This window comes from Arachis duranensis, chromosome 10 (assembly GCF_000817695.3).
Source record: "Arachis duranensis cultivar V14167 chromosome 10, aradu.V14167.gnm2.J7QH, whole genome shotgun sequence".
NCBI classification, from domain to species: Eukaryota; Viridiplantae; Streptophyta; class Magnoliopsida; order Fabales; family Fabaceae; genus Arachis; species Arachis duranensis.
Window position 1 is genome coordinate 48,481,045 of NC_029781.3, and position 8,722 is coordinate 48,489,766.

Below are 8,722 nucleotides of genomic sequence, written 5' to 3' on the forward strand. Positions count from 1 at the left end.
AAATTTCACAGAAAAGCATAATTTGTTGAGGCATTTCATCCCTCTGGGATATATTACCAAACCTTTGGCATGGGGGACAAGATTTACAAAATTTAGCAGCGTCTTTAAAAAGAGTAGGCCACTAGAAACCACAGTCTAAGATTTTTCTAGCTGTTCTTTGAGGGCCAAAATGTCCTCCACTCTCAGATGAGTGACAGGCCTCTAAAATGGACTGGAATTCTGATTGAGTCACACACCTTCTAATTACCTGGTCAGTGCCACATCTCCAAAAATATGGGTCATCCCATATATAATATTTAAACTCACTTTTCAGCTTGTCTCTTTGGTGCTTAGTAAAGTTTGGAGGAAAAGTGCGGCTAACTAGATAATTATCGACAGGTGCATACCAATGGACTACCTCAGATACTGCTTGTAAGTTATCAAATGGAAAATTATCAGCTATAGGAGTGGAGTCATCTTTAATGTGCTCAAGGCGACTCAAGTAGTCTGCCACTAGATTCTGGTTACCACTTCTATCCTTTATTTCTAAATCAATTTCTTGTAGTAGTAGTATCCAATGTATAAGCCTTGGTTTGGATTCCTTTTTAGCTAATAAATACTTCAGAGCTGCGTGGTCTGAATAAACTACTACCTTAGCACCAAGTGTATAGGCTCGAAATTTATCTAGAGCAAAAACAATAGCAAGAAGCTCTTTTTCCATAGTAGTGTAGTTAGACTGAGCAGTGTCTAAAGTCTTAGACGCATAAGCAATGACAAAAGGATCTTTACCTTCACGTTGAGCCAGCGCTGCTCCTATTGCATGGTTGGAAGCATCGCACATGATTTCGAATGGCTGGCTCCAGTCAGGTCCTCTCACAATTGGAGCTTGAGTCAGGGCAGTCTTCAGCTTATCAAATGCTTGTTTGCAATCCTCGCTGAACTCGAACTCGATATCTTTCTGTAGTAACTTGGATAGGGGAAGTGCTACCTTACTAAAGTCCTTAATGAATCTTTGGTAAAAACCTGCATGGCCAAGGAACGAATGGACTTCCCTCACAGAAGAGGGGTAAGGCAAACTAGAAATAACATCCACCTTTGCCGGATCTATAGAAATGCCAGTATTAGACACAACATGTCCTAGTACAATTCCTTGTCTTACCATAAAATGACATTTTTCAAAATTCAATACAAGGTTTGTACTGACACATCTATCTAGTACTCTAGATAAACTATCCAAGCAAAGGCTAAAAGAATCACCATAAACGCTAAAATCATCCATAAAACCCTCCATACAGTGCTCAAGAAGGTCAGAGAAAAGACTCATCATGCACCTTTGGAAAGTAGCTGGTGCATTACACAAGCCAAAGGGCATTCTCTTATAGGCATAAGTCCCAAAAGGTCATGTAAAAGTAGTCTTTTCCTGATCTTCAGGGGCTATATGAATCTAGAAATAGCCTGTGTAACCATCTAAAAAGCAATAATGTGATTTACCTGACAGGCGATCCAGCATTTGATCAATGAATGGAAGAGGGTAGTGATCCTTACGAGTGGCTTGGTTGAGACGCCTGTAATCAATGCAGACCTTCCAGGCGTTCTGTACTCTGGTTGCTATGAGCTCTCCATGCTCATTCTTCACTGTAGTGACTCCAGACTTCTTGGGCACCACTTGTACTGGGCTCACCCATTCACTGTCTGAGATGGGGTAGATAATATCTGCCTCTAGTAGTCTGGTCACTTCCTTCTTGACAACTTCTAAGATAGTGGGGTTCAGTCTTCTTTGGGGTTGACGAACGGGTCTTGCTCCTTCTTCTAAAAATATTCTGTGCTCACAAACTTGAGGGTCGATGCCTACTATGTCTGCCAAACTCCACCTAATTGCTTTCTTGTGCCTCCTAAGCACACTAAGTAACTGCTCTTCCTGTTGAGAAGTGAGGTCCCGTGCAATGATAACTGGAAACCTCTGCTTGTCCTCGAGGTAAGCATATTTAACGTGTAGAGGGAGGGGTTTCAGTTCTAACTTCTATTCATGGTCAGGCTCTGGATTGTCTGGAGCTGGTGGCAGTGGTAGAGTACTTTCATTGTCCTCAGAATTCCCCACACTCGGACCTTGTCCTATGTACTTCTCTTCAAACTCCTCCTGGTGAACTTCAGCTACGGTTTCATCTATGATGTTACACTGGAGGATAGAATGATCTTCTGGAGGGTGATTCATAACTCCATTCAGATTGAAGCTTACTACTCGGCCGTCTATTTCAAAAGAGTATGTTCCTGCAAAAGCATCTAATTTGAACTTCGAGGTCTTCAAGAAAGGTCTTCCGAGTAGGATTGATGATGGCTTCTCTGAGTCATTTTGGGGCATCTCCAGGATGTAAAAATCAATGGGGAAGTGAGACCTTTAATACCCACTAATACATCTTCAGCAACTCCAGCCACTATAATAATACTTTTATCTGCTAGCACAAAACGAGCTGCCGACCTTTTTAAGGGAGGGAGCCTCAAAACATCATATACAGACAAAGGCATTATACTAACACATGCTCCTAAATCACACATGCAGTCAGAAAATATCACACCTCCAATGGTACAGTTAACCATGCATGGGCCTGGGTCACTACATTTTTCAGGTATATTTCCCATTAAAGCAGATATAGAACTACCTAAAGGAATAGTTTCTAATTCATTAATTTTGTCTTTATGTGTGCATAAATCCTTTAGAAACTTTGCGTATTTAGGTACCTGTTGAATAACATCAAAAAGGGGAACAGTTAACTCAACCTTTTTGAATATTTCTACCATTTTGGGATCAGGTACCAACTGCTTCCTGGGCTTCCTTGCAAGTTGTGGAAATGGAATAAGAATGGCATTCTCTACAATGTCTGCGCCTGTTGGTGCTTCTTCCTGTGATTTAGCGTCTTTTTCCTCAGCCATGTCCTGTATACCCTTTTCTTCCTCAACATCTTCTATTTCCACTACCTCTTTAGCTGAGGCGTGTTCAGGTGGGTTTGGCTCTTCCTGATTCCTCTTTTGTAATGTGGTTCCGGACCTTAGGGTGATGGCATTAATGCCACCCTTTGGATTGGGTAATGGTTGATAGGGGAGTCCACCAGAGCTTGAGGACTGGTTGTTGGAGTTGTTCAGTGATCCAATTTGTGAGACAAGGGCTTGCATAGTAGAATTCAAAGCATTCAGAGTATAAGTAAGGTTGTTTTCCATGGCCTGTTGTCTCCGATCAATAGATTGTAGTAACTCATCATTAGGAGATGAAGAGGGATAAGTGATCTGAGAGGTCTGCTGAGATGCTTGAGGCTGTCTTAGATGAGGTGTTCTGTAGGCCTGATTCTGATTCTGCTGCCTAAAGTTGTTATTGTTATTCCACCTTTGATTTCCATTGTTATCTCTGCTTCCTCTGTTATGATTATCCCTCCAACCCTGGTTAGAATTATCTCTCCAGCCTTGGTTGGAGTTATCCTGCTATCCATGGTTATAGCTGCCACCTTGATTGTACCATTGATTGGGGTGGTCATAGAAGTTATGAGTGGCTGCTACAGTGTGGTCTTCCGGTTGGAATTGCGGACACTCATCAGTATAATGACTGTAATCTACACAGATTTCGCATACTCTTATTGGAACCAACTGTTGGCTGTGCTGTGGTGGAGAATGCTATAATCTACACAGATTTTGTATACTCTTATTGGAACCAACTGCTTGCTGAGCCTGTTGTTGACTTAGCTGCATCTGCTTCAGTAAGTTAGTCATTTCACATAAGCTCTGAGCTATAGCAGCAATCTCTTTGTTAGTGGATACCTCTGCAACAGCTCTTGAATGACTTTATTTCTGCCTGTGATTCTCGGTAGATTCAGCTAAGTCCCTGATCAATTGCCATGCTTCTTCCGTAGTCTTGTACTTTTTCATAGACCCATTGCTAGCACCTTCCAATGTGGTCCTATCTTGAGATTTCATGCCCTGTGTAAAGTAGCCGAGCAACACTATCTTGTCAATCATATGGTGGGGACATGCTTCTAGAAGATTATTGAAGCATTCCAAGTATTCATAGAGAGTTTCAGATTCATCCTGAACAATCATGGACATGTCTTTCCTTAGTTTATCGGCAACATCAGCTGGGAAAAATTTCTCCAAAAATTCTCTTCTAAGCGTATTCCAATTGGAAACAGTTGTTCCGGGTTGAGTGTAGTACCACTCTCTTGCCTTTCCCTCAAGAGAGAATGGGAAGGCTTTTAACAGAATGGAAGTTTAATCAGTGCCATCACGCTTAACAGTAGAACAAGCAGTTTGAAAATCCCTAAGTTGCTTGATAGGCTCTTAAGCAGGTAAGCCATGAAACTTGGGCATCAAGTTGAGTAGCCAAGACTTTATTTCGAAATCCACAGCCACTGCTGGGTGGTGTGCCTGGAATGGTTGTAGTGTAAAATCAGGGGCTCCTTCCTCTTGGATAGTGACTCTCCTAGGTGCTGCCATGTCACCTGCACGTAAATCAACTGGATCAGTAGAGAGGGAGCTTGTTTCTTCCTTAGATGACGTTTCAGGTTCGTCCTCAGAGAGCACTAGCCGACGCTGAGCTTTCCTTATACGTGAAATAGATATTTCAATCTCAGGGTCAAAAACTGGAAAGCTTTGAACATGCACAATCTCAGCGCGCATGCACAGGCTGCGATGGCACTGCGACCAGAGAGCATGCCAGGGCGTGTGCGGATGCACAGGCTTGTGCGTCCGCACAGATGGCGAAAAACACAGTTCTGTGTGCACGCACAGCTTGGTGCGCACGCACAGATGCCCTATTTCAGAATTTTCTTTTCTCTTCAAAACTAAGGTTCCCAACCTTATCATAACAACATAACAACCCCAAATCATTCAAACAAGCACTAAATCATAGTCCACAAGTAATTCTAACCTATATAACTCAAAATTATCCAACTAAATCTAAGCTAAGCATTATATCACAAGGAAACAAATAGTTCCAAAAAACTATAAACAAGAGATAGAGTTAGAAAAAATGTCACGATGGTGGGGTGTCTCCCACCAAGCACTTTGGTTTAAAGTCCTAAGTTGGACTTGCATGGCTTCATTGGTCATTTAAAATCTTCCCCAAGGAGGAAAATCTCCAACTCCTTGGCTTGTTTTGGTTGAGTATGATCCTTTGAATTTGACTTCTTGGCGCTATCATCTTTTCCCTGCTCCTTGTCATCTTCAATCACTTTTCTTCAACTATATCACACCCAAAAATAGAATAAGCTTCAAGGATCGGCTTGTTGGATTCCTCCAAAGTGAACTTGACTAACTTGCCATCCGACTCAAAAGAATAGACTCCCGAGTGTGCATCTAGCCTGAAATAGGCCGTCTTCAAGAATGGTCTTCCAAGGAGTATTGATGATGGCTTGGTTGAGTCAATGGGAGGGGTCTCCAAAATATGAAAATCAACTAGAAAGAGCAATCCTTGAATATTGACTATGACATTCTCTGCAATCCCCGCAACTAACACAATACTTTTGTCAGCTAACACAAATTTTGCCCCGAACCTCTTTAATGGAGATAAGTTCAATCTTTCATAGATGGGGAGTGGCATGATGCTCACACACGCCCCAAACCACACATACAGTCTATGAACTTAATCCCACCAATCAAACAAGTCACCAAATATGATCCGGGATCATTGCATTTTTTGGGAAGTAAAGAAGAGATAGAATCATTTACCGGCTTTTTGTTCAGGTTGCTAAGCTTGTCTTTGTGAGTGCACACATCCTTGAGGAACTTGGCATATTTAGGCACTTATTGAATGGCTTGAAAGAAAGGGACGGTAACTTCAACTTTTTCAAAAACTTCCACCAAATTGGGGTCAAGATCTTCTTGCTTCTTTGCTTTCTTGGCCAAAGTTGGGAATGGAATGGGCAAGGGCTCTTCAAGCAAGGTCTTTCTCTTTGGCTCCTTGACCTTCGGCGGTTCTTCCTTACTCTTATCAACATTTTCATCTTCACCCTTCATCACCTCCACTTCATCTTCTACCTCCTCATTGTTTGTCTCCTCACTCAACTTTGAAGGTATAGCCACGCTCTTATCCAACTTAGTACCACTTCTAAGAGTAATGGCATTTATGCTTCCTTTAGGATTGGGTTGAGGTTGTGAAGGCAAACTACTTGAGGTTGAAGCTTGTTGGGTGCCTTTTGTAGTTTGAGGAGGGAGGGTTAAACGGGTAAGGGCTTTGGCTATTGTATCCAAATAAGCATCTTGTTTCTTATGGAACACTCTTTGTTCTTGCATGAAGGTGTGAATTGTGTCATTCATGTGGGATTGATTGGAAGGAGGGGCTTGGTTAACTTGAGAAGGATTAGATCTACTATTTGGATGTTGATACTTCACTTGAGGTTGAGGTTGTGAGGGTTGCTGGTAGGCTTATTAGTATTGTGGTTGACCTTGTGGGTGTTGATGGTAGTAGACTTGAGCTTTTTGGTTAGGTTGAGCTTGTGCAGCTTGGTTCCACCTCTAGTTTGAGTTATCTCTCCACTCTTGGTTTTGATTACCTCCTTGTGGGTAAGATCCTTGGTTGTAGTTGGGTCTTTGCGGGTAAGGGTTAGCAACCGCCAATGCAGTGTCCTCTTGGATTTGAGGGCATTCATTGGTGTAATGAGTATTGCAACCATAAACACCACATATCCTTGATGGTCCTTCTATCCTCTAAGGTTAGGGTTGAGCATTTATCAACGCTTGAGGGATTTGTTGCCCTTGGGTGATTTGCCTCAACAAAATTGTCATCTCACCGAGGGTCTTAGTCAAAATTGCATTTCCGGAGGGAGAAACCTCACTCAAGGCTTTTGGTTGTGGGATCCTTGCCCTTGAGTGTTGATTTGAGTCCGCTAGGTCCGATATAACTTCCCAAACTTCTGTAGCGGTCTTGTTCTTGGTCAATGACCCTCCGCTCGCGGCATCTAGGAGAAGTTTGTCTTGGTGGTGCATTCCTTGACAGAAATAACTGATCAGAACCAACTCATCAATCTGATGGTGAGGGTAAGCCTCCAGCAACTTCTTAAATCTCTCCCAATATTCATACAAAGTCTCCCTATCTCGTTGCACAATGCAAGAGATCTCTCTTCGCAGCTTGTCAGTTTTCTGAGGAAGGTAAAACTTTTTCAAGAATTCTTTCTGCAACAAGTCCCAATTGGATCAATTTTCCCCGGCTGAGTATAAAACCATTCCTTTGCTTTTCCCTCTAAAGAGAAAGGGAAAGTGAAGACCAATACCGCGGCTTCATCTGCTCCATGTCTTCTCGCAGTTGCACAAGCAACTTGCAAATACTTAAGGTACTTCAGAGGATCTTCCCCAGGCAATCCATTATACTTGGGGAGCAAGTTGATTGTGCCAGACTTAAGCTTAAAATTCGGATCCAAGGCCGGATACAAAATCAGAAGTGGTTGCAAGGCGAGATCGGGAGCTCCGACTTCCTTCAAAGTGATCCTTCGCGGTGGGTCCGCTATGATGAATACAAAGATGAATACAAAGTCTCCTCGTTGATTGGAGAATGATGGTCACGGATTGGTGGTGATAGTAAATGGGAATGATCCTTAAGGGAGCCTGATTCACTATTCACAAAAGCTAGCCGGCGCTGAGGTTGCCTTATACGAGTTAAAGTTCTTTCAATTTCTGGATCAAAAGTGGCCAAGCTCGGGTCTGGAAGTGACTGTGTCATTCAATTGAGGAGGCAATGAAAGCATGCAATTATGAAAAGGAAAACAGAAGTAGGCAAATAACCAAAAACTAACTTAGCAATCTACAACTACTAAGACTAACTAAAGAGGAAAGTAGTATCTACAATTAATGCCAAGTAGCAAAAAAATCAACTATTTACACTATTCACATATTTACACAACCAAAATCATGGCGCTCATTGTACTTAAAGTGAATTCCCTGTCAACGGCGCCAAAATTTGACGGAGATGACCAATCGCATAGGTTTGGATTTTCACACTAAAAGAGGATAAACGTTGCAAGTATAGACCAGTCCCAACAATCGGCCGCCGATCAAATTGAAATTTCACAAGATGTGACACAACTCAAAACCAATTTGTTGTCAAGTATAAACTCACAATAGAGTGAGGTCGAACCCCACAGTGATTGATTGGTTGAGCAACTTTAATTAGAGGAGTGTTCTAGTTGAGATGAGCATAAGTTGGAATAAGAATTACAGAAATTTAATTGGCGAGAAAGTAAATAACAGGAATGTAAATTGCGAAATGTAAATGGCAGAAATTAAATTATAGAAAGTAAATTGCAAGAAATTAAATGGGGATTGGGGCAATGAGCATTAAAGTAAATAGCAGAATTTAAAGAGAATGGGTAAGATCAGAAGTGGGGAAGTTCATTGGGCTTAGGAGATGTTGCATTCTCTGGAACAAGTTCATCTTCATCTCTTTCTTAATCAATGCATTCATTGACTTTCTTGGCAATCTTAAGTGATTGGATCCTAATGTCTTGGTAATTCATCTCTCTAAGCTTGAACAATTGCCCAACGTCTTGATTTAATTGCTCATGGGAAGAGATGAAGTATGATCACTGATTATACCACATGTTTTTCTAGATCAAAGTATTGGTAGCATTATATGTCACTGTATCCATCCAACCCCAACCCAGTCCAACATGAGAAAGTATTTCTAGCATGATTTTCTCATTCTTCTTTCAAGGTTCAGAGGATATCAAAGTACGAACAGCTTCTCTGTCAAGACAACTGTTTAATTGAA

General features: G+C 41.7%; 1 non-coding gene across 1 annotated transcript; it reads left to right on the top strand.

Moving 5' to 3' along the window:
• Positions 1–6,982: 6,982 nt before the first annotated feature.
• On the top strand, positions 6,983–7,089 carry LOC127743293 (small nucleolar RNA R71). Its single transcript, XR_008004687.1, has one exon. It is a non-coding gene; the product is annotated as a small nucleolar RNA R71 (small nucleolar RNA).
• The last annotated feature ends 1,633 nt before the right edge of the window (positions 7,090–8,722 follow it).